Here is a 26534-nt window from a genome sequence, read left to right on the forward strand (position 1 = left end):
GATGGGAAGGTCAGAGTCTGTGTCGACTACCGGGATCTCAACCGGGCCAGTCCGAAGGACGACATCCCTTTGTCGAACATACACATCCTGATTGACAATTGCGCCAAGCATGAGCTGTAGTCATTTGTGGATTGTTTCGCTGGTTATCATCAGATCTAGATGGATGAAGAAGATGCTGAGAAAACGGCTTTCATTATGCCGTGGGGAATGTACTGTTACAAGATGACGTCATTCGTCCTGAAGAATGCAAGAGCCACCTACATGAGGGCCATGACTACCATATTCCATGATATGATACACAATGAGATAGAGGTATATGTAGATGATGTTATCATCAAATCCAAGAAGTCTACTAATCACATGGAAGATCTGAGGAAGTTCTTGAATAGACTGTGGAGCTACAACCTTAAACTAAAACCCGCAAAGTACACATTTGGGGTTCCTGCTAGGAAATTGCTTGGGTTTATTATGAGTCGCCGAGGAATAGAACTAGATCCATCAAAAGTCAAAGCCATTCAAGAACTTCCACTTCCAAAGAACAAGAAGGATGTGATGAGTTTCTTGGGAAGGCTCAACTACATCAGCCGATTCATAGCACAGTCTACAGTTATCTGTGAGCCAATCTTTAAGATGTTGAAGAAGGACGCCGCTACTAAATGGACTGATGACTGCCAAAAGGGCTTCAACAAAATCAAGGAGTACCTATCAACACCACCAGTCTTAGTTCCACCTGAGCTAGGTAGACCCTTACTACTCTACCTTGTAGTGTTGGATGGAGCTTTCGGCTGCATTCTGGGGTACCATGATGAAACGTGGAGGAAGGAGCAAGCCATTTATTACCTCAGTAAGAAGTTTACCCCGTACAAGGCCCGATACTCCCTATTGGAACGCACCTGTAGTGCTTTCACTTAGGTATCTCAGAAGCTGAGACATTACTTTTGTGCCTATACTACATATCTCATATCAAGGCTGGATCCTTTGAAGTATATCTTTCAGAATCCCATGCCTATCGGCAAGATGGCCAAGTGGCAAATCCTTTTGAGTGAGTTTGACATTGTCTACGTAACTCAAAAAGTAGTCAAGGGACAAGCACTGGCAGACCACCTTGCTGAGAATCCCGTGAATGAAGAATACGCACCCCTGAAAACGTATTTTCTTGATGAAGAGGTATCATTCATAGGGGAATACATCACATAATCCTATGACGGTTAGAGAATGTTCTTCGATGGAGCGGCAAACTTCAAAAGAGTTGGCATAGGAGCAGTCCTAGTATCAAAAACCGATCATCATTATCCGGTGTCTGCCAAACTCAGGTTTCTGTGCACCAACAATATAGATGAGTATGAATCCTGCATCTTAGGACTCAAAATGGCCACTGACATGAACGTTCAAGAGTTGCTAGTGATTAGAGATTCAAACATACTTATACATAAGGTGCGAGAAGAATAGGCAACCAAGAACTCCAAGATACTCCCGTATCTGCATCATGTGCAGGAATTCAGAAAGAGGTTCATGTAGACGGAATTACAGCATGTTCCCAGGGTCCAGAATGAGTTCGCCGATGCATTTGCTACCCTGTCATCTATGATACAACATCCAAACAAGAATTTCATTGATCTTATTCCAGCGAAGATCCATGATCAGCCAGCTTACAGTGCCCATGTTGAAGAAAAAGCAGACGGAAAGCCTTGGTTTCATGATATCAAGGAATATTTGGCAAAAAGAGAGTACTTAGAGCTTGCAAATCCTACTCAGAAACGCACACTTCGGTGATTGTCCAACAACTTCTTTCACAACGGAGGAATCCTGTATAGGAGGACTCCCGATTTGGGACTATTAAGATGTGTTGACGCGAAGGAAGCATCCATGCTACTAGAGGAAATTTATGTTGGGACTTGTGGTCCACATATGAACGATTTTGTCTTAGCAAAAAAGATACTCTAGGTTGGTTACTTTTGGAAGACTATGGAAACGAACTGCATCCAGTATGTCCGGAAATGCCACCGCTGTCGAATACATGCAAACATGATAAAGGTACCTCCAAACGAGCTTAACACAACAAGCTCACCATGGTCGTACGCCTTCTGGAGAATGGATGTTATTGGACCAATCGAGCATGCCGCTTCCAACGGACATAGGTTTATCCTGGTAGCCATCGACTATTTAACCAAATGGGTCGAAGCAGCATCTTACAAAGCAGTGACTAAGAAAGTCGTGGTAGACTTTGTCCGCGACCGCATTGTTTGTCGATTCAGGATTTCAGAGTCAATCATTACTGCTAATGGCTCCAACCACAACAGCGACTTGATGAAAGCTGTGGGCGAAACTTTCAAGATCAAACATAAGAATTCCACAGCTTACAGGCCTCAGATGAATAGAGTTGTAAAAGCCGCCAACAAGAATATAAAGAAGATATTGAGGAAAATGATAGAGAAGCATAAGCAGTGGCATGAGAGGTTTTCATTTGCTCTATTAGGATATCGCACCATAGTCTGCACATCAATCGAGGCAACCCCCTATATGCTAGTTTACGATATAGAGGCTGTCATTCCTGCTAAGGTAGAAATTCCTTCCTTAAGGATCATATAAGAAGCTTAGCTCGACGACGCAGAATGGGTAAAAGTCATTATGAGCAACTAGTCCTTATAGATGGAAAGAGAATGAATACAGTCTACCATGGTCAACTCTACCAGAACAGAATGTCCAGAACCTTCAACAAGAGAGTCAAGCCAAGAAAGTTCACATCGCGACAGCTGGTGTTGAAGAAACTTTTTCTGCATCAAGATGAAGCCAAAGGGAAGTTCTCAGGGTCCATACATGGTTCACCGGGTTTTGACAGGATGAGCTCTCATACTTGCAAAAATGGAGGGAGAAGTCTGGCCAAACCCGATCAATTCAGATGCAGTCAAGCGTTACTATATGTAATCTTTATGCTTTTCTTATGTGATGTAAATTAAACTATGCCTGACCTGATTCCCATTTAAGAGGGGATACGTAGGCAGCCCTATAGGTTCGGTCACAATTCAATAATATTTCATTCCTCCCCCCTCCCCCCACCCCCCCCCCCGCAAAAAATTCTGAAGTAACTTCAGCCAATCGTCGCACGAGCAACAGTCAGAAACGTCAACCCATCAAACTGGGGCAGAATTTTGAGGAAGAGCCTTAAAATTTCGTGGCAAGAGAGGTTGCAATGTTCCAAACCATGTCACAGTCGTCGGTTCATCTGAAAGTTACTTTTTTTTAGTTATACACTTATGTCATATTTTTACAAAATTATGCATGTTTACTATTGAAACTGCTTTGTTTAGCGACGCTACCCCAATGATACAGACGGTATCACCAGATCAAAGCCGAATGAGTCAAGAAAAGTCAGCGGGGATACGAACTAGCCTCCCTCTTACAAAACTCACGATTTTTCTTTGGATGCAGGCACTAGGATTGCGAAATCATTAAACATACTGTACACCCATGGAACAATCATTGTTCAGGAATACGACTCTTCGATTGGTTGCACTTGCCAATATTTTCTATCAGCACACACCAGCGGTGTCACATATGTCACAATGCTCCCAGTAATCACAACGCCGCAGTCTGCTATCAGTTAAGAAAACTCTACTATCATTTGTTATCTTATTTCTTGCATAAGGCTACCATTCTGCCTTCCGATACTAAACGTTATCTCCATTTGCATTTGCATTGCATAAGGCTACTATTCGGCCTTTCAACTTGCATAAGGCTACCATTCTGCCTTCCGAGACTAAACGTTGTCTCCATCTGCATCTGCATTGCATAAGGCTATCATTCTGCCTTCCAATCTACATAAGGCTACCATTATGCCTTCCAAGACTAAATGATGTTTCCATCTACATTCACATTGCATATGGCTACCATTTTTCCTTCCAATCTGCATAAGGCTACCACTCTACCTTCCGAGACTAAACGATGTCTCCATCTACATTCACATCTTTGCATAAGGCTACCATTCTACCTTCCAAGACTAAATGTTGTCTCCATCTGCATCTGCATTGCATAAGGCTACCATTCTGCCTTCCGAGACTAAACGTTGTCTCCATCTACATTCATATTTCATAAGGCTACCATTTTGCCTTCCAATCTGTATAAGGCTACCATTCTTCCTTCCGAGACTAAATAATGTCTCCATCTACATTCATATTGCATAAGGCTACCATTATGCCTTTCGAGGTTAAGATCTACCTCCATCTGCATTTGCATCTTTGCATAAGGCTACCATTCTGCCTTCCGAGACTAAACGTTGTCTCCATCTACATTCACATTGCATAAGGCTACCATTCTGCCTTTCGAGGTTAAGCTACACCTCCATCTGCATTCGCATCTTTGCATAAGGCTATCATTCTGCCTTCCGAGGCTAAGCTCTTCCTCCAATTTGTTACAAAACTGAGCGTCATCTCAAGCACTATTTATTTCGCTTTTCTTACGGGCTAAGCTCTACCCTTCAATTCGCAAGACTAAGCTCTGTCTTGTCCGCATCATACTACTGCATCCTTCATGGGCTGAAATATTGCCAACTCATCTGAAGGCGTCATCGTTTGGAGGCACCATCTTCATAGCCTGAGAACACCATGTCATGGCCTGAAGATCTCTTTCAATCTTTTGCATATCATTATTCAAAGGCGTCATGGTTCGGAGGCACCATCCTCTTAGCCTGATAACATCATTTCATGGCCTATTAATCCTTTATCATATGCTTCATATCCCAATACATTATGGTCTAAGGACATCATCCTCATCATCAGAAGACAACATTCATAGTCCAATGGGAATTTGAGTCATGTTTAAATTTACGCACAATACACGCTTGTATTGTTTCTAATTGTAGGTAAACCGACGAGAAATGGCTACCCCAGTAGGAGTGATCCTGCTTCAATTCTCTCAGCCATATCAAACCCAACCATTCCCATAAACTTTCACTCGCCAGCCCTAGATATTGCATCCTTTCTTGAAAGGTCTTCATTGGTACACTCCGCCGATGAATCCCGAACTACATACGGCCTGATTCCAGCAAAACTAGGGATATGTAGGCAGCTCAGAAGCCAGGGTGTGGCCTAAATCTCTTCAAACCGTTTTGCTCAGTCAAAATTGGTCATCATATCTTTACCCGACAACTCTTTCATCCTTCCCGGGTAAAGCGGGGCAGCTGTTGATACCCAATTTTTTCCTATATATTTTAAATATGTAAAATACTTTCAAAATAGAATATATATATATATATATGCATATATATATATATATATATATATATGCATATATAAGCATGCCCAAGCATTTTATTATTTTTCCTAAAATTTTAAGGGTTTTAAATTGATTTATTTCCACTTTTTTTATCCATAAAATCCCAATAATTATTTCAAAAAGTATTATTTTTTATGATTCATCTATTGGGTTTTTATATTTATGCAAAAATATGGCTAAGATAATCTTAACAAATTTTATAATTTTATTTAGTATTTTTAAAGCTAACTTGCATATAATTGCGAAATTAGCCCTTTCAAGGTTTAATTGGGTTTTATATTTATAAGATGGGGTCCTGTATTTTTAAATTGTTAATTATATGTTATAAATCATTTTAGTTTTTTAAATTATCTTCAGAAGCCATTTACTATTTTTTATAATTTAAAAAGGGGAAAATTGGCTATTTAAATAACAGCCCATTTGTATTTCAATTTTAGCCTAAATTGGACCCCACTTCCCCAGCCTAATTACAATTTAAACTCGACCCTTACTCAATTAAATCCTACCCAAACCCGGATTCCCACCTACCCCTTTTAATCTTGGTATGCTGATCTTTAGATCAACGGCCACCGTTTCACCTACCTAAAATAAACCCAAATGACCCCTTATCCTAAATCATTTCCACCAACCGGCCGCCCTTGAATCTCCTTCCTCTCTAATTTTCTCTGTAACCTCACCTAAACCCTAGCCGCCGCACCCCAAATCCACCCTAATCCCTTTCAATCCCTACCCAATCCATGGACTCCCATGGCTGTTTGAGATGTGTACTTGTCTCCTATGTCTCCTTGAGGCCTGTTTTCGTGATTCCATGGAAAGATCTCAAAGAGATCTAATCCAGATCCTGCTCGACTTCTGTCTATGGTCTTTTTCCAGCTATCCATGGCCGATCGAGTCAGTCCATGGCTTTTCCAGCTAGATCGGTAACTTTTCAAAGTTTTTCTCACTTTTCTGGGTTCTTTGAAACCCTAACTTTTAAGATCATTTGATTTTCTTTTAGATCTATCTTAAATCTGTGTATGTTATGAACCTCTTAAGTGTTTTCCTCAAAGCTTTTCTGATTTTTGAAAGTGACCCTTTGTCTTTAAAAAATTAAGGTTTCTTAAACTCTTTTTAAAGATCTCTTCTCCGATTTTCAATTTTGTTTCACTATGTTTAAGTGATTTGCTTATGTTTTTCTTCTATCTGGTTCATCGTGTTAAAACCCTAGGTTTTTCTAATTTTATCTGAGTTTTGAAACTGTCTTTGTTTGTTTTGTATGTATACTTATTTCGATTAAGTTCTTTGTGTTTAGATCCTCTTCTTTGTTGACTGATTTAGAGTTCTTACCATTTTTAACTCGACTATTGTTAAAACCCTAATTTCTTAAAAGGTTTACCCCACTTATTACTGTGAGTTCTTTACTTTTTTCTGACTTCTTTACCTGTTAGACTGGTTTCTTCACTTTGGTTCTACGTGTGAGCCATGACTGCTTGACCTTGCTGATTACGATGCTTTGAATAGTCCTTAGCCTATTCATGTCACTCCTGTATGTTTATCTTCATCTAGTTTACCCTTTTTTCAATATGATTGACCATGCATGTCTAATACGCATGTTCATTCCTTTCTATTTATATGATGAACTACAAAATCATAACTACTTCTTGATTAATCTTGATTTCCTTAAGGGACGGTTTAATTGCAAGGTTTTATTATAAACCCCTAATTACTTTCTCAACTGGTATGTCCTAGTTTAATGTTAAAGCTTCTACAACAACATGCTTTCTTATTTGTTTCAGCTTCTTTCATCTTTGGCCTACTTCTGTTTGTGGTTCTGTTAAGATGCATTACTAGCATGCTGTAATATGTCTCCCTTTCCCCTTTAGATTAATGCACTCCCCTATATGTGTTTCAAGGCATACTTAGTCAGTCATTTATTGTGTACTTGCCATCCCAAGTCCCTATCCCTTCAATGTGCTTATGTTCTTTCTGACTAGCCTGTGATCATGTGAGTATCAGCTATTGTTGTGCATGTCCAACTAGTCCTAAGACCCTTGATGGGTTTATATGTTTACAGTCAAATGTATGTGTGTCCTAAACCCCTTGACCCCATTGTATAACTACTGATTCTGTGTGTGATCCCATCTTGGGAGTTTGAGTTTTGTTTACTACTACAGCTGCTTTCAAATCACCTATGTTACTGATTACTTTCAACCCAGTTTTAAGCAAACTCTTTTTCAAACTATGTCAAGCACTCTCACCAACACTCTTAAATTTTAGGTTCTGCCCTTTATGTGTGAGCCTTGCCTTGGGACCCTTGAGCTTCCACTGAACTTGGACACATAAGAGGTTGCCCTTCCACATTGCACTCATTCTGTTTGGTTATGCATATCTGGGTGTGAGCACTACCCGGGATCCCTTGAGGTCCTTAGGGAACTCTGACAGACCCAGATATGAGAAAGGCTTTGGAATAATATTGGCATTGAAGTGGTCCATTACATAACTTAGAGAGGAAGTCAAGATCAAGCTTCCTATGGTTGTAACTTCTTATTTTTGCACTTCTTTTGTAATTCAATCATTTGGACTGTAATAATTTGTAAACAAGTATGGGGTTGGCTAGTGAAAAGGGATGGAAAATATGCATGTTTTTGCTATCAAAGGGGTAGAAAGCATGTTATTAGTTTTACATTCCACTTGCGCAATAGAAACCATGCCTAGGACTCATTTCATGCATTCGAGATCATGCTCCTTAGGATTTACACTTACTGTTTTCAGCATGTCCATTTCACTATCATATCACTTAGAATTTCCTACACTAAATGTGTTAATAACTGGTATTTTCTGTGATCATGTTCCTACTGCCATGCACACTTAGAGATCCTGTTTTAGGCTAAACAACACTAACAAACATATCATCTCTGCATATTCTGGTAATCATGCCTAAACGCTGTAATATTTTTGCATATAGAAATCCTACTTAGGATTCTGCATATACATCACTCTACATCTCTACACATTAGATACCATGTCTTTAGGATTTCATTTACATTCGCTTAAGCACACTTAGGCTAAATATGAAGGCATAAAAGGGAATAAAACAATTTTACTTAGTCTTTACAACCAACTGCCAATAATTATATGTACTGAACAACTAGAACAACATGTCTTTGGTAATAATAATCTCCAAACCATCTTAATGATTCTTAATAACTACTGAATACTGCTTACGCCTAGGCAAGCCTTAGGTAATGACCTAAATAAAATTGGAGTTGCCTTTGTTTAAATGTCAACTGCTACAACCAGTAGGCAGGACTGATTCGGACTTCTTTTCTGAGTTATATAATGAATCTGTTTCTGACTTAAACACCCTGCTTTAGGATTTTAAAATTCATACATTAACTTTGTATGAGTCATATTGTCTATGTGCGTTGTTTGCAGAAGTATACCTGAACCTTCTATTTTCATATATGTTTCCCCTAATTGTAGTTTTATATGTTTTGTCTGTTGCCTTAGCATTTTACCTTTGAACCTAAGGGTCAGTCTAGAACCTCCTTCTTATAGAAATAAGAGTCCTAAATTCCTCCGAGACTGATAGTAATAGGATGGGTAACAGCATGCAATAGAGGTCTAGACCAACCCTCGCTTTAATTACCTTCACGGGGCAAAAAAGGATAGATATAGATATGATGACCGGTTCGTTAATACCACGTGTATCCCCTCTTTTGAGGAGTGTCATACCGGGTATTTCATTGATGTGATCCATATTACAAACAAACCTAGGACCCCTTTTACATTCACAAGCATGTTTAGATTATAACTCTTTTCAAAACCTTCCCTTTCAATAGTTGTTTTCAAACGCTTGTGTATTCAAAATTAAATCCCCTCTTACTTGAGCCCTACTTGTCTACTTGATACTTGCACAAATTCACAAAAACTATCTGGCTGGGAACCACACTAGTGGATCCTGATGGGTGCCTAACACCTTCCCTTTAGGATAATTTCAAGCCCTTACCCTATCTCTGGTTATCAAACATAGTTGTAGTTGAACCTTATAGGTGACTTAATGCACCTTAAAAATTATTAAGTGGCGACTCTTCAAATATCCAATTCCTAAAAGGAAATGAGTCATCACACCCCATGAATGTCAAAACCCGGAACTCCTCTCCGCGGAGGGGGAAAAAGGGGGCGCGACAATACTTAAGCATGGGATACATAACCTAGATGAAAATTTAATAACCATAAATAATCAATAATTGTTTTACTAATGGAAATTACCAAATTCATCCTTCATCATTTAACAAATTATATATCAAGACAATAAAGCAAAGTCAATTATTATTAGTTCCAAGAGTTATGATGACATCCAAATCCACTACTAAAAAGTAAATGGACACAGTCGCATGCAATATAATTTACCCAACTATCCCACAGAGAACAATATGTAGACGGTTAGGAATGTAAGAGAATTATCACTTATCTCGCAATGCCAATCACTTAGATTTTGATTTAGAAAATATTTTATATCTAAATGTGGAAATGTAAACTAACCTAGAAAGCAAGTAAAATGATCAATGGCTATAAGTATGAATGCTTCGGGAATTACACTCAAGTAACGATCCATTGTATTTCACAATTTTATAAATATGAGCAAGTTTATGTTAATTAGCCACTATTAATAATTCTTAATTAGCTTCTTCCGAAGACTAACAAGACTTCCTAATAGAATTATCCCTAAAACAATTAAGAGATTGAGCACACCCGAAATGGCTACAAGTAGTTCAATCCTATCCCTAGGTAGAATCTATAAAATGAGGTTAAAGCCTCAAGTTCTTGTTAATTAATCTTTCCCAACCCCAAATCATCTTTTTCAAAATTAATTCGGAGTTAATGGGCGAGTCCTAGGGTTATCTAATCCCTTTGAAAACACTAAAGAACAAGAATAATTAAAGTAACAATAACTCACTTCATAAAAGGATAAAAATCATTCAATACACAAGCACAACAAGGTATTTAATCCATACTTTAAAATTCAAGTGTTGAATAAAATACTACACACTTAAATATTCAATACAAAACAAGGAAATAAAGAAATAAACATAAATGGGTAATAAATCCTTAACCACAAGCTTGAAATCAAACCAAGTGTGTCTGCAAAACCCTAGCTTCAAACCTTGTTCTCTCTAGTCTCTTGGAACTGAAAATAAGCCAAAGATTCCAAAAATATCTACTAGGTCATGTATAAAAATTGTTTGGGGTTGAAAACATGTGAAATGCCTGAATTGCCCAGGTCTGATGCCTGTTCACCGCACCTGCGGAAGAATCCTCGCAGGTGCGGCTCCGCAGATGTAGAGATCCCATCACAAAGCGAAATGACAACTAAAACTCTGTCACCACAGATGCGGTTCACCAGACGTAGATGTGACACCTCAAAAGCGGTAATCTAACCGCGGATGTGGTTTCTTGCAAGCTCAGACAACTCCACAAAAGAGGGACTTTTCTTGCAGAAGCGGGTCGCTTCTACGACTATCCTTCCGCAGATGCGGAATCACAGGGGAGTTTTTTTGCATGGTTTTCACCTTTGTTTTTCCTCAATTCCACTCCAATTGAATTCAAATCACTTCATGGCATCATTTACCTGAAAATCTAATAATACACACCATAAACGAACTCATATTATATTTAAAGGACATAAAAGCTAAAGAAAAGAGACTAGAATGAATGGTAAAATCACCACTCATCATGTTATCATGCGCAAGTCATGACGAGGTCGTACGACCCGATCCAACATATAAATATAAAATGCGCACTGTTGAGGGTCGAACAACACAAACCTTAGATGCATCTATTTAACCTGCCGAGGTGATTGGCCCGCTCCTATGAGAGTAGTGGAAATTTACCCCGCTAGCAGAATATGTTAGCGATGCGGTTGAACATAGATTTCTCAAATTATTATAATATTCCTCAATTCTTTTCAAAATTACGAAGTTCAAATGAAAACTTTTAAATCTCAAATTCCACAATTTCAAATATTTTCAAAACAATTAATAAACAACTCAATCTCGCTTCTTCTCAAGGCAAATAATAAACATAAATCAAATATCGGTAACAATAAGGCATGGTGTAACCCTAAAAATATCCAACATAAGCATGAATAGTAGCTACATACGGACTCTCGTCACCTCGTGCGTATGTAGCCCCCATAATAGAAGCGTGTAATAATTTGGGTTCACCTATAGGGTTAATTCCCTCTTACAAGGTTAGAAAAGAGACTTACCTCGCTCTGAAATTTCATAACCAGCTCCCAAGCCTTTCCAACAACTCAAACTGATGCCCAACGCTCCAAAGTTCGTCAATAAATGTGCAAATCCTATACATTTTAACACTTGTTATAATTCAATTTATAATAATTCCCAACTCCTTTCAAAAAGTCGGTAAAAATCACCCTCAGGCCCACATGTCCGGATTCCAAACGTTTTTGAACATAAACATTACCCATAACCCTACAAACTCAAATATATAATTTATTCTCAATTCCATGCCCAAATTCGTGGTCAAAATCCAAAAATACTAATTTCTAGGTATTTCTTCAATATCCCAAATTTCTACAAACTTTCATGTCTAAATTCATATATAAACCTTGTATTTAACTCACAACTAGAAGAAATCACTTACCTCTTGATGTTGATGGAACCCTTCTCAAGGTGACCTAAAAAATCGCCTAAGTCCAAGTGGAAAATGAGGGAAATGAGCTAAGTCTTGGAATAAAAAGCCCTTGACTCCAGTCGCAGATATCGCATTTGCGACAGGGGGTTCGCAAATGCGACCTGCACAAATGCAGACAAAGCATCGAAAATGCGACCCCTGGCAGACCAGGCCTTCATCGCAAATGTGATACAGGCTTCACAAAAGAGACCATATTGTCTCAAATGCGAATCATTCCCCAGAATCCTAGGTTCACAAATGCGAGGACTACCTCGCAAATGTGGTAGTCGCATTTGTTTACCGTGAAACTGGTAACAACAATTAAATTTGTAAATGGGATTCTAAAAATACGTGATTTATTTTTATGCTAGTTGTTAGAGTAGATGATACTAGGGGTGTGAAGTTTAACGATGAAATACAAGCTAAAACGAGACAATGATCAAACCGAGGGGCTTGCTACCCGGCTCCAGACAGGTCGATAAAGGGCCTCAGGGTCGATATCCGGCTCGAGTTCGAGCTATCGGGATTAGTCAGGAATGGGATAACAGTTAGAATATAATTAAAGAAGGCTCTTTGTGTCCAATACCAATCAATTAATGAAGAACATGTATGAAAGTGATAAATGTTAAAGGTGGCCTCGAGCGAGTAAGAGCGAGTAAGTTAGAGAGAAGAAAGAGAGAGAGAGATATTATTGGTCTTGTGGAGAATAGTTGGAGCAACATCAGCCCCTTACAAAGTGGTGTGGATTCCCTTTATATAGGATAGGGAATACAATATAGTATAGAGTTCATTAAATGTAAAGACACGGGGATAGGACGGCTAGGCGCGATACTAGACTCTACTGATGCTAGTTGCTCACCTTGGGAGTTCCCCACCCTCGGAATCTTTGTTGGGTCGTGGGCGAACCTCAGGGGAGGGAGCTTGATAGTAGCCTTGCAGCCTCGAGATTCGGATATGACTCCCTGAATGCACATTAGTGGCGAGAAATCTATCCCTCAAATTTCACCGTATACAGATAGTCTCTGCGTTTCCTAGAATAAAGTAATAGGAAATGATTTTGAACCGTCGTCTTGAGGTCATCATTGTTGTGACATCAACCATTTAAGAGCATTAAATGTAATGTTCCAGATAACTGTGCAAGGACTCCATCAGATGCAATAATTGAGAAACCCACGAACTGTCATTGGCTCGTCCTTTCCATTCCCCAAGCGGTTCCTATAAATGCATCGGTTGCTTGACACTTCCCACTTTCACCCCATTTCCAAGCTCATGAATCAGAATTTTTTGTATTTGACACTCCTTCATATTTTTGTAGAAGAAATTTCACCATTGACATGACTAGGACTTCTAGGACGGTTCCCCAATGGAACGATGCTGCATCATCATCCTGATCGCCTAAGGAAGAAACCAGAGCGATTCTCTCTTTGGAACAGTGCACCCCACCTCATCTCGATATGTCAGAGGATTATAGTGTCGATGCCACTTCATCTACACCGAGCCAGTGTGAGCATGTGTCCCAGTATGTGAGCGTCGTGACCGATATTAACAAGGTAAGGACGGGCTGCCGATGGAGCGAGGCAGTGGGGGTGGAGATTCCCGGTCCCAACAATAATATAACGGACCATAAGGCTGGCTTCCTTCACATGTACACCTACCCATTTACCCTGGGTCACGATAATTCTACCGAGTCCTCTCCCCTTGAGATAGACCCGTTTATCCTTGATTTCTGCGACCAATACCAAGTGACGCTTGGTCAGATCTATCCTTATTTTTGGAGGATAGTGTTGATGCTTCATCATTTCACCGAAGGGGTTGAGGGTGAGATCTTTACCCTCAATCATCTGATCAGGATGTATAGCCCTCCATTTTATCGATGTTTAATTAGGATCTGCCATCGGTCTAAAAAATCTTTTTTCTCGAGCGTTGACGAGGGAAAGGATAGAGGATGGATGAGCAGGTTTATCCCGGTGAAGACCTCAGACATCATCTCGGCCCAAGGGATTCCCTTTCCAGAGATATGGAATACCTGACATAAGCAATTTTTCCCTTAGCCGCTTTTCAACTATTCTACCTTTTGAAATAATGATCTTTTTGCGCTTCCTACGACCGCTACTTGGTACCTATAGGTGGTTCCAAATTTGTTGGGATGGATAAAGTGGTTGGATGAGAAGTTACAATATCGTGCTCTGTCTTGGACTAGCCTTGTCAAGAAGCGTTGGGTGGCTAAGAATCATGATGAGGTTCCTTTACCACCTATGCATTGTACTTCGTGTTTCTTTCTGAGCCCTTAGTGAAAGCGTCTTGCGGTTACTGCGTTGGTGCAGGTCTTGGAGAGAATATACAGATGAGACTGCCCCTTGGTGGCGAAGTAGGGACTTTGGAGCCTTACACGAGTAAGAAGAGGAAAAGCAGGGTAGCTGCTGTCGGTCCTACGACAAAGAAAACTAGGTCACTCGAGCATCGACCCACTGCTAGGACTGCTGCTTCAACCTCAAAGGTGAATCCTCACACTGAGGGAGAGGATGACGATGAATGCCCGCTAGAGCGGAGAACGAGGTCGAGTGAGAGAGCCTCGCAGGCACTTCGGCAGGAGGTTTCTGAGTCAGGAACGGTTGGCTCCAGTCGGCCTCGTGAGCCGGGGATCCTCGAAGAGGATGTTGATGTAGCTTCAAATCGCGCAACTGGATTCGATACGACTTTCGCCCGGGGGACCGCTACCGTTGATCCTGAGGGGTCATGGATCGGAGCCTTTCAGGAACGTGGGTTGCCACTTGGAAAAGTCGGCGATCTGAACGACTTCTTTTTGTGCTTCCCGATCTCGTCAGGGGAACTTGGGGATGCTCAAGGGATAATCGGCGCCACAGCGGGGATTCCTCTCGAAGGGGGAGGCTCTATTGCCAACATCTTTGATGGTGCTAGTGATAGCTCTGATCTTGATATTCTTGGTGCCGTCAAAGCGGCAGAGAAGCTCATGCAATAGGTGATAGCAATTTCTCGTGCATTTCTTTCTTCCTCGAACGTCATTCTTCGTCTTTCTAACTTTTTCGCTATGTTGTAGTTCTAAGAGATCTACGATTATGCCATCCTTCGGCTCTGTTGGGAGCTTTCTTATCATAAAAAGGAGTGTAAGGAAGCTACCTCAAAGCTGTGAGATTCAGAGGCTCGTTCTGCCCGGGGAGGGAAAGAACTAGGAGAACTTCGGTCCGCTTTTGGAACAGCGCTCTGGGTGAAGGCCAATCTTGCTGCTCAGGTACTTTGCCTTGCTTGTGCCTAACTTTTATTTCATATTCCCATATATATTGCTTACCTTTCTAACGTAGGTCGAGCAGAGTGGCTCACAGATTAATCAACTAAATGTGGAGATCTTCGAGCTAAGGGAGCAAAATGAAATAGCGGCCGGGGAGTTGGTGACATCTTGGTATCTTCTCAAGGATGCTCGCAGGGAGGTTGCTGTTTTGGCCGCGGCTAAGTCTGAGGTCGAACGAAACGCTGTCACTTATCAGGAGGTTGCGGCCATGGTGTATAGAATAGCTCGTGATATATCAATAGTAGCTGGTTAGAAACTAACCCGAGCTATTACTTATGCTAAGGTGAAGGCGAGGAGAGAGACCCTGGAGGAAATTGGAGCCAGAGGTATCGACCTATCAGCTGATCTCAAGGAGGCCCGTGAAGTGGAGGAAGAACTGGCACTTTTAGTTGCCCCTGATAAGGGCGAAGATAATAGCGATGAGAAGTAGTCTCCGAGTCATTTTGTACACCTTTTCCCATTGTATGCGGCCCCCAGGGGAATGGGTTGTGTAAAGATGTTCTTTTGATAATGTAAAAAAGGGGTTTTCATTCTGTCAGCCCTTTTCTTCCCCTCTTTTTTTAGTCTCCTTTCCTCTTTGCTTTCGCATTTTAGCCTTTGTCTCTCAGCGTCGGCCCTTTGGAGCCTACTCTCGGATCAACCGAGAACCTGAAATTGGCCTTGTACCGGGGTTAAATCGACAGCTTCTCTTGGACTAATTCTCGTGACATCGGGGGGAGGGGGGCTCCCCAAGAACCCACAGTTTTTTGAGTCATGTGGGGTAACAATATTCATATGATCTTAAAAAAAGAGGGGGCCAGGGTGATTCTGCCAGTACGCTTCCCTAGGAGAGGGTGGCGTTAAGGCAGTTATAATTAATTGGCCCTCTTGGGTAGGAGGGCAGTTGTTTGCTTTGCCCCTATATATTTGTTCATCCGCCTCTCAAGTGGCAAATTTGCTGTTTTGGAAAGGCTTTCCCTTCTACAGAGCCTGGCGCTTTGTGCTAGTCCTTCCGCTTCCCTATTTCAGAAAATTTTGTTTAGATCCTTATTCCCCCCCCCCCACTTTGCCGTAGCTATGGCTGCTACATCGACGTCCGATCATCGGGTAGAGGGGAGTCCCTTCTGCATTCCGCATTCGTTTGGCACCAGCAGTTTGCTTTTGGCATCAGATGAGGGAGGCTCAGGATGCCCTACTTCGAGGAGAGCTATCACGCCAGGGAAACCTCCCAATGTTCCGGCCCATTAGGAGCATGTGTCGAGGATCATTTCATCAGTGGGGGAGGAAAACCTTGAGATGATCAGAAAAGATTGCGGATGGGGGAAGGCATAATTTTGCAAGTACCTACCCCCAAGGAGAGCGTTCTGACATATGTTGAGGGATTATTGAGCATATACACTCATGTTTTTGCGTCGGGTTCCCCTGTCCGGGTCGTGCTCGATTTTTGTCGGAGATATCAAGTAACACTGGCATAGGTTCATCCCTCCCTTTCAAAAATAGTGCAGGCGATGAGATATTTTGCCGACAAGGCTGGGATAGAGTTTACCTACAGCCATATCGTGAGGTTGTATCGGCCATTGTGCTACTGGGGCCTGATTGCTCTTCAGCGTCGATCCACCCGAGCTCCTATAGTCGGCAGCAAGGAGGATGAGGACCGGGGATGGATGAATTGGATCATTTGGATCTGAACGACCGACGTCATTCCTTGAGAATCATTTCCATTTCCTGCGAAATGGAACTTCACACGTAAGTGCCTTATATGAACTATCTTTGTTACGATTGGAGGCTGGCTCCCGATATCTTTCTGTTCTTTATTTTTAGCAACTCATTGGTCTCCTAGGAAGGTCCCTAATTTAGCCGAGTGGTCTCATAAGCTGGCAGCTTGTATGATTTATGACAGGCTCCGGTGGCGAGATCTGTCCAAAGGGAGATGGGAGGCGAAGCATCATTATAGGTGTCTGGTGCTCTGCCTTCTAAAAAATGGCGCTTTTCTTGCCGTTTTATTTGATTTAACTATCGCAGGTGCTATGGGTCCTTTCGAAGTGAGGCTGTGTCCCCTGGGGGAGGAGGAGAGATTGCTAGCCTCGGGATCAAGGAGTGTTGATAAAAGGAAAGACGTTCTAGGGTTTGAAAGGGCTTGTAGTGAGGTGACTCCCTCTTAGCAGTTAAGGAGGAGCGATTCGGTCGATCAGCAACCTTCTGGAAGTGGTACGCCGTTGGGCATTGCTTCGGCCTTCGGCGAGGTTCAGTGCTTTGGCCTTATGGTGAGTTTCGACTGTTATAAGGTTTTCTGGCCCCGCACTTTTCCTTTTCCCCTCTTCTTTTTCTTTATCTCGCTTTCTTTCACAGGCCTTTGACAGGCTTAAATCCGAGCTGCTTCGTAGCGAGGCCCTGCTGCGAAAGGCTCTGGATAGGGAGAGATCCCTCAAGCTTCTATGTGCGGCAAAGGAAAGCGAGCTCGTTCCCTTACAGTGTGAGGTGGACCCAACCGGATCTGTGAGTTCTGCCTGGAGAAACAGGTACCCTGTATTTCATGCTAGCTTGCACTCCCTTTCTATCTTGGCGTCTTGATGTTTTGATGTTTAAGTTGAAGGACAAAGCGGATGAGCTGGGACAACTAAGGGCGAGGTTGGCCGAGTCAAACGCGAATTCATCGAGCTGCAGGCGCATGCGAGTGCCTATTTTACAGCCAAAGAGAGGGCTCAGGCCGCGGTTTCTGCTATTGAGGCGCAAATTTAGACCGTTCATGCGAATGATTCTGCTCGGGCAAAAATGATCGCAAGGCTTTCGTCCGAGCTTTCGAAAGTGAAAACCGAGGTGGTGAATGTCTGGGTCGAGGTTGTGATAAGTAATACCAAGGCGGGACAGAAATTGGCATCCTATTCGAGGAGCGATGTCGTTGCTAAAGATGAGCTGAAGAGGGCCCTTGATCGTGCAAGCAATAGCAAGGAGTATGCAAGGTGCAGATCCTGGAGGGAAATCCTCGAGGAGATTCATTCCAGGGTTTCGATCTCTCGGGGGAGATCGAGCAAGCCAAAGGGGAGGAGTATGATGCCCAGTTCCTTCTATCCGATGCTGAAGAAGGTAAGGAAGGGGCCACCGGGCCGTAGTTGCCGAAGGGGGGAACGTTTATTCCCTACCTTCTTCTTTGTGTATACAGCTTTCATAATATGTCATAGATTGAGATTGTGCTTCACCGTCAGTATGTAAAAATAAGAGGGGAACCCCGCAATTTGTATCTTCTGTACTTTTGTTCGTCAATACCTCAATCGGGTCGATTCGGCCTTTAGATCAGTAAAAATCTCCGAACCTGTAATATGGCCCTGATGTTCATTAGGTCGGCGACAACGGCTTTTATTTTTTGCCCTTGGGCGTATGCACTTTAATAATTTTTAGGGTTGAGTCTTTGAGTTGAGCTCCAACTAGAGCTCAATTCACCCTCAAGTTTTACGCCTGCACGGGCTGGCGACAATAGCTCTTACGCCTTGGATCGGAGCGACCTTTTATGTATGTGGCCCTGAGGCTTGTGGAGCTGGCGATGATGGCACTTACGATGTGCCTTTAGGCATGTGTAGTTAACTATTTTGGATCTGGTTTCTGAATCGGGTTACGACTCGAGCTCATTTTAATCTTCAAGTTTTCATCTTTCAAGCTAGCCATAGTGGCTCTTACACTGTTGGTCGTTGCGACCTTTTAGTGTGCGGCCCTGAGGCTCATTTCGCTGGCGATAGTGGCTCTTACACTTTTGCCCGTGGGCTTATTATAGGCTTTGTTTTCCTCTCGTTAAGATCTTTTTGAAATAATTTTGCTTGACCCATCATCGGTTCGGGAAGAACCTCGATTTCAAGTCGTTAGCGGCAATGTTCGAGCACCTCGGAAGGTTTAGCTCATAGGTTGAGTAGCTCGAACACTTGTGATTTGGAGCTGACATGGTTGAAGATCATTTGCCTGTTGAGGGTAACCTGTTTTAACTGGTTCTTTTCGAAGTAGATTTGAAGTAATGTCCTGTGATTTTGTTAGCGACGGTCGGGTGTCCCCGAGTCGCGTTAATTTTGCCGGTGCAACCGTTTTGACCGTAGTCATATGTGTTTGGCCGGAGCCTATTTTGATCCTTGAGTGATAGTTTAGGCGTCTACATCGAGGGTATGCCCTTTCGGGAGTCTTACAAATGCGACATATAGCCTAAACTTTGGGATTGAGTTTTATACATGTAGTAAGGGCTTACAAAATTTTCATGCCTGTTGAGGTCTTATAGTTTGTCATGCTTGTTGATATCTTACAGTTTTCCATGCTTGTTGAGGTCTTACAGTTTGTCATGCATGTTGAGGTCTTACAGTTTGCCATGCCTATTGAGGTCTTACAGTTTGCCATGCCTGTTGAGGTCTTATAGTTTGTCATACCTGTTGAGGTCTTACAGTTTGCCATGTCTGTTGAGGTCTTACAGTTTTTGTTGCTATGTAAAATAGATCTGGCTAGACCGAGTTTGCCCGCTCGGGGTCTTATGGCCTTGGGTTTTCCAGTGTATGGCGACTGACAATAGTCTCCGAGTCATTGAGTTTGCTTAGGCCTGAATACTGTTACTCGTGAGTTCGGAATTGCCTCATTGGGGACTTATGAGCTCGGAGTTCCGACCCTGAGTTCGTGAAAGTGCCAAATTGTTGACGCTAAGTCTCTGAGTGTTTCGGAACGTACTCCGTGGAGGGAATCCTTGCAATGAGCATGATAAAATTTTCCTTTTTTGAGTACGAGATGCTGAAAGATATTCTTTAATTGCTTGGCGTAAATACATGTTGTTTCGTTGTCGAGAGCTCGGCCCGTGCGGGCACGGTTCCTTGACCGTTTGGCCTGGTACATGATTTCCCGTTGGAACTTCGTTTGTCATTTCCCAGGACGGAGCTGATTGCAAAGAAAGTCTGGTAGGCTCATTGAATCCTTATCAGGAAGTGGGTGGACGTTGCCTCGTTAAAAATCTGCCGGCAAAAACCCATTTCGGGATAAAAAACCGTTCAAAGGAAAAGAGTGCAACATACGCTTTGATACCTCAGGGTCCTCGAGCCGGAGTGGCATCCCGATTGCCTTGGTCACTGGCCTGCGCAAGAGTTATCGTGAAGTAAAAGATAGAAAAAGGGAGAGGTAATTATACCTTGGCGGCGATGGCGCTTTTGGTTCTGGCGTTCGTTTGGCGGTTGCTATGTGGTCCTCTATTTGAACAAGCCTGGGGCGAGCATCAAAAAATCATGTGGACGAGGTGTTGGTGCTCGTCCGCATTGTACTTTTTGGCTGTTTCTTTTCTCGGGACTAGTATTTGGCCCGGTTGCCGAGAAATTACCGAAGGTGCCCGTTATTGAGAAGTCGGGCCACTTCCTCTCGGAGCATGCAATCCTCGGTTCGGTGCCTGTGCAAGTTGTGAAACTCGCAAATCAAGTTGTAGTTCTTTTAAGAGGGATTCGAGTGTACAGGTCTAGGCCATCTGGCATCCCTGATTTTTCTAATGGCGAACACGATGTTTGATACATCGACGTTGAAGTTGTACTTCGATAGGTGGGGGACCCCCATTGTCCCCGTGTCCCCATCGAAGCCACCTCTGTTAAGGGGCCCCCGAGGGTTCTGTCCTCGGTTTAACAATCGGTCATTGCGAAGCAGATTGCATTTCAGAGCGTTTCTCCTATCACCGGGGTACAGTTGGGGCCTCTCTTTATTTGATTTTGACTCCTTCTCTAAGAGTCTGTTCTGGTATACTGAGCCCGAAGGGGCTCCCAGCTGGCTGTCCTCGAACCTAATTTTTGACTAATATCATTTATGGACGTCCGACCAGGTTACGGCGGGATACTCGATCAGGTTCTCTTTCAACTGCCTTGAGGCCACCGAGCTTCGTTCGTTTAGGCCTTGAGTGAAGGCCTGCACTGCCCAGTCATCGAAGGCTGGGGGTAGTTCCATTCGTTGACATGAATCCTCATCGCATTTCGTTCTCCTTCTGCTTAATCTTGAATACGTCGGACTTCCTTGTCGCTACCTTGATGGCACCGGCGTGCGCCCTTACAAAGGAGTCTGCTAGCATTGAGAATGAATCTATGGAGTTGGGAGCTAGGTTGTGGTACCACATCTTGGCCCCATTGGAGAGCATTTCCCCAAATTTCTTTAGTAAGACGGACTGGATCTCATCGTTTTTTATGTTATTGCCTTTCACTGCGCATGTATAGGCAGTGACGTGTTCGTTGGGATCCGAGGTCCCATTGTATTTTGGGAGTTCTAGAATTCTGAACTTCTTCGGAATGGGTTTCGGAGCTGCTTTCTCTGGGAACAGCCGTTGCATAAACTTCCTCAAATCTATACCTTTCAGGATCGGATGCGCGCCCGAGATTTGGTCAACTCTGAAGTTATAAGTTTCGACCTTCTTATCATTAGCTGCTATCATTTTCTCACCTGAATTGATTCTTTTGATGAGGTCTTCCAGCATTTTCATGATGGCAGGATCGGCTACTGATCCGTCATTGCTTGGCCTCTCCGGTACCCGGTCAGTTGGGGGAGTAGTTTTCGGCGCTACTATACTGGGAGTCTTCAGGTGTCTTTGCAACTGAATGATAGCCAACTGTTGTGCCTGCAACATTTCAAAAATATCGTGAAGAATAACTTCCTACGCTTCCCGAGCCGGGATCTTTTGGGCTTCCTGCTGGTCGCTGTGTTGTATAATTCTGTTGGTGTGTGAGGTTTCGTCGACCTACTGTGCGTCTTGCGAACCTGCATCCGCTGGGATCGGTCCAATTGCGTTATCAGGGTTCTGCGGTGGCGCGCTAATGACTGGAATAGCCATACCATTTTTGCCGTGATTTTCGAGGTAGTCGTTTGTTTACCGAGCGAGACATTTCGACCAGAAATCAAGAGATCTTGGACAAGAAATAGTGTGAAAGATAACTTGAATTTGTGCAATGAAACTAGAAATAAAATAATCACTATTACTTTTAGCCCCACGGTGGGCGCCAAACTATTTACCGTAAAAATGGTAACAACAATTAAATTTGTAAATGTGATTCTAAAAATACGTGATCTATTTGTATGCTAGTTGTTAGAGCAGTTGATGCTAGGGGTGTGAAGTTTAACGATGAAATACAAGCAAAAATGAGACAACGATCAAATGAGGGGCTTGCTACCCAGGCTCCAGACAGGTCGATGAAGGGCCTCGGGGTCGATATCCGGCTCGAGTTCTAGATATCGGGGGTAGTCGGGAATGGTATAACAGTTAGAATATAATTACAGAAGGCTCTTTGTGGCCAATACCAAGCAATAAATAAAGAACAAGTATAAAGCGATAAATGCTAAGGATGGCCTCGAGCGAGTAAGAGCGAGTAAGTTAGAGAGATGAAAGAGAGAGAGAGATTATTGGTCTTGTGGAAAATAGTTGGAGAAATAGTAGCCTCTTACAAAGTGGTGTGGATTCTCTTTATATAGGAGAGGGAATAAAATATAATACAGAGTGCATTAAATGTAAAGACACGGGGATGGGATGGCTTGGTGCGATACTAGACTCTGCTGATGCTAGTTTCTCACCTCGGGAGTTCCCCACCCTCAGAATCTTTGTTGGGTTGTGGGCGAACCTCGGGGGAGGGATCTTGATCATAGCCTTGCAGCCTCGAGATATCGATATGACTCCCAAATGCACCTTAGTGGCGAGAAATTGATCCCTCCGATTTCACCGTATACAGCATTTGCGATCAAAACATCGCAATTGCGATTATACCTAAACCAACACTCCAATTTCTTAACAAAACACTCTGAAGCTACTACGAAACTCACCTGAGCCCTCGGAGCTCCAACCAAACACCCACACAAGTCTAAAAACATAACATAAACTTGCTCGGGGCCTTAAAGCATATCAAACAATGTTGAATTCATGAATCTTACCCCAATTAATGCTTAATGAACTTTAGAACTTCAAACATCTACATTCCATGCCGAAACCTATCAAATCACGTCCAATTGACCTTAAATTTTGTACACAAGTCACATTCGACATTACAGACCTACTCCAACTTCTGGAATAAGAATCCAACCTTGATATAAAAAAAGTCCACTCCTGGTCAAACTTTTGAAAAACCTTCAAATTTCTATGTTTCGCCAAATGAGCCCGTAATGACCTACGGACCTCCAGATCCACTTCCGGACGCGCTTCCACCACCAGAATCACCATAAGGAGATATTGCTAGACTCAAAATCCCAAACGAACATTGATAACATTGAAATATCGTCGGTTCTTGGGGTTAGTAGGTTATTATCGCTGGTTTGTGGAGGGATTCTCACCTATTGCAGCACCTTCGACTAGATTGACCCAAAAAAGTGATCTGTTTCGATGGCCCGATGATTGTGAGGAGAGCTTTCAAAAGCTCAATACCGTATTGACTACAACACTGGTTTTATTGTTGCCTTCCAGTTCAGGGATGTATACTGTGTATTGCAACGCTTCACGTATTGCATGGGTTGTGTATTAATGCAGGAGGGAAAATTATTGCATATGCTTCATGTCAGCAGAAGCCCTACGTGAAAAATTACCGCGTACACAATTTGGAGTTGGCCGCGATAGTTCATGCTTTCAAGATCTTGAGGCATTATTTTTATGGGGTGTCTTGTGAGGTTTACATCGATCATCACATCTTTCATCATTTATTCAAGTAGAGGGATCTTAATTTGAGGCTGCGCATGTGGCTTGAGCTACTAAAGGACTATGATATCACCATCCTTTATCATCCGGGCAAGCAAATGTGGTCGCGGATGCCTTGAGTCGAAAGGCTGAGAGTATGTGTAGTTTGACATTCATTTCAGTAGAGGAGGGTCCATTCTTCATTTTTCGAGCAGATCAAGGCTCGTAAAATCAACGACCCTTACTTGATGGTTCTTAGGGAAACGGTAGTACAAGGTGGTTCCAAGAAGGTTACTATCGGTGGGGATGGTGTTCTCCAACTCTAGGGCCATCTATGTGTTCCTAATGTTTATAGATTGAGGGAGAATATTCTATATGAGGCACACAGTTCTCGGTATTCTATTCATCTAGGTGCTACGAAGATGTATCGCGACCTGAGGCAGCATTATTGGTGGCGAAGGATGAAGAAGGACATAGTTGAGTATGTAGCGAGGTGCCTAAATTGCCAACAGGTTAAGTATGAACACCAGAGCCCAGGTGGCCTAGTCCAGTAGATGGTTATACCTGAGTGAAAATGGGATCGCATCACTATGAGAAGGAGCTAGTTGCCATTGTGTCAGGATCCAAATTTCCCTCCGTAAGATGTCGTTATGGCACCTAGTCTCTACGACTATACATGTATAATAACTTAAACAGCAAACATCAACAGTTATATACATGTATAAATCTATAAACCCTGTGAAATATAAATCACAAGCTCTAGATACACTGTGGAACGCTTCTATACATCATTGTCTATAAGATAAAAAGGAAATAAGAAGAAGAACAAGATAAAAGGGGACTCCAAGGCCTACGGACGCCGGCAAGTGTACTTTGAAGTCTCCAAGCAGCAGCACAACATTCTAATATCGAGGCTGGTAGGAAGTACCTGGGTTTGAACAAAAAAATGTGCAGAAGCATAGTATGAGTACACCGCAATATTACCCAGTAAGTGCCAAGCCTAACCTCGGTAGAGTAGTGACGAGGTCAGGTCAGGACCCTACTAGAGTATAAGTAATAAGGCAGAAGATAAAATGATGCAATAAAATGGCAGAGAAATGAAACATGTTTACTGTGAAAATGGTAACAATAATTAAATTTGCAAATAGGATTCTAAAAATACATGATATATTCCCGAGCTAGTTGTTAGAGCAGTTGATGCTAGTAATAAGGAGTTTAATGACGAAATGCAAGTTAAAACGAGATAGTAATCGAATGGAGGGGCTCGCTACCCGGGTATAGGTCTGGTCAATGAGGGACCTCGGGGTCGGCGTCAAGGTCGAGCTCGAGCTATCGGGGATAGTCGGGGATGGGATAATAGTTAAGGATATAATTAAACAAGTCTCTTCACGGACAATACTAAGCAATACGATGAATAACTAGTAAGAAAGCAATTAATATTAAGGTGACTTCGGGCCAGTGAGAACGAACAAGTTAGAAAGGAAAGAGAGAGAGAGAGAGAGAGAGAGAGAGAGAGAGAGAGAGATATTATTGCATTTGTGGAGAAAATGGAGCAACCTCCGTCCATTACAAGGTAGGGTGAGTGTTACATCCCGCATTTTCGTATGTTAATGTTTCGTCGTAAGTTAATCAATGTAAGTTCGGGGATGGGATTATTTTTGAGATTTTCAGTATTATGCTACTTTAAACAAGTGATAAGTAAATTCATGAAGGTGAGAAGGGAAGCAACTCAAAGAAAATAACGTCCAAGTTGGCATGTTGGAATAAAATATGGCCCGAGCTAAAATATCCGGTATTTTATAGACTAGTGTCATACAAGGTACTACATGACCATGCAAGTAAGGTGTATAAGGTATGTGAAAAGGGAGTAATATTTTAAGCAAATGGAAATAATTCTCAATTTTGTGGGTAATTAATTAATTACTGGGTAACGGAATATTACCTAATTAGTTGGAGATATATTTTGGATAAGGCATAACGCGGAAGATTTCCTTGAAAATCCTAGTGACTCATGCATTAGTAACATGTATGTGGCATGATTTGAAGACTTGACAAAAGTCTTATAACGTGAAAAAAGCACTATTTTAGGAAATGGGTCCATTATGTCTAAAAGACATAAATCACATCTCACTTTTATTAAATGTGCTTTGAAGAATTCAAATATGATTTATTCTGTATCTTGCAAGAAGATTCCATTGCTAGCCCTTGAATATGAACCACCAAGGACCAAGTCCTTAAAATCCGTTGAGGCATCACTGAGACTTGATGTCATCGCTAGTGCAGGATTCAATGTTTCACGAACCAAAATGGCCAGTTTGATTAGTAATGGAGATGTTCGTGTCAATTGGACAACCGTGACAAAAGCAATACTACCATTAAGACTGGAGATATCATATCAGTTAGTGGAGAAGGCAGACTTAAGGTCCAACGTGAAATGCTAAGTCAAAGACAGCCCGGTACAATCTTTTCAAGAATATCATACGGATTCTTCCCTACTTCGGTCCTTCATTATATGTTTTCGCAAAAGAGAATCTGTGCAGGTATGTTAAGGCTATCCCTTCTTTCTTTTGGCATGATCCATACGATATGAACGAAATGTGCAAATGCACAAATTCCAAAAGTGACTCTACTCATAGAAGTAATAGAAATATCTATGTTCTTTAATTT

General features: G+C 42.2%; 1 long non-coding RNA gene across 1 annotated transcript in view; it reads right to left on the bottom strand.

Annotated features, from left to right (window-relative positions):
- Positions 1-24720: 24720 nt before the first annotated feature.
- Positions 24721-26534, bottom strand: part of LOC138886397 (uncharacterized) — a 30059-nt gene continuing 28245 nt past the window's right edge. The window contains exon 6 of the long non-coding RNA XR_011405113.1: positions 24721-24795. This is a non-coding gene — a long non-coding RNA (uncharacterized lncRNA). The remainder of the gene's footprint in view (positions 24796-26534) is intronic.

Source organism: Nicotiana sylvestris, chromosome 2 (genome assembly GCF_000393655.2).
Source record: "Nicotiana sylvestris chromosome 2, ASM39365v2, whole genome shotgun sequence".
NCBI classification, from domain to species: domain Eukaryota; kingdom Viridiplantae; phylum Streptophyta; class Magnoliopsida; order Solanales; family Solanaceae; genus Nicotiana; species Nicotiana sylvestris.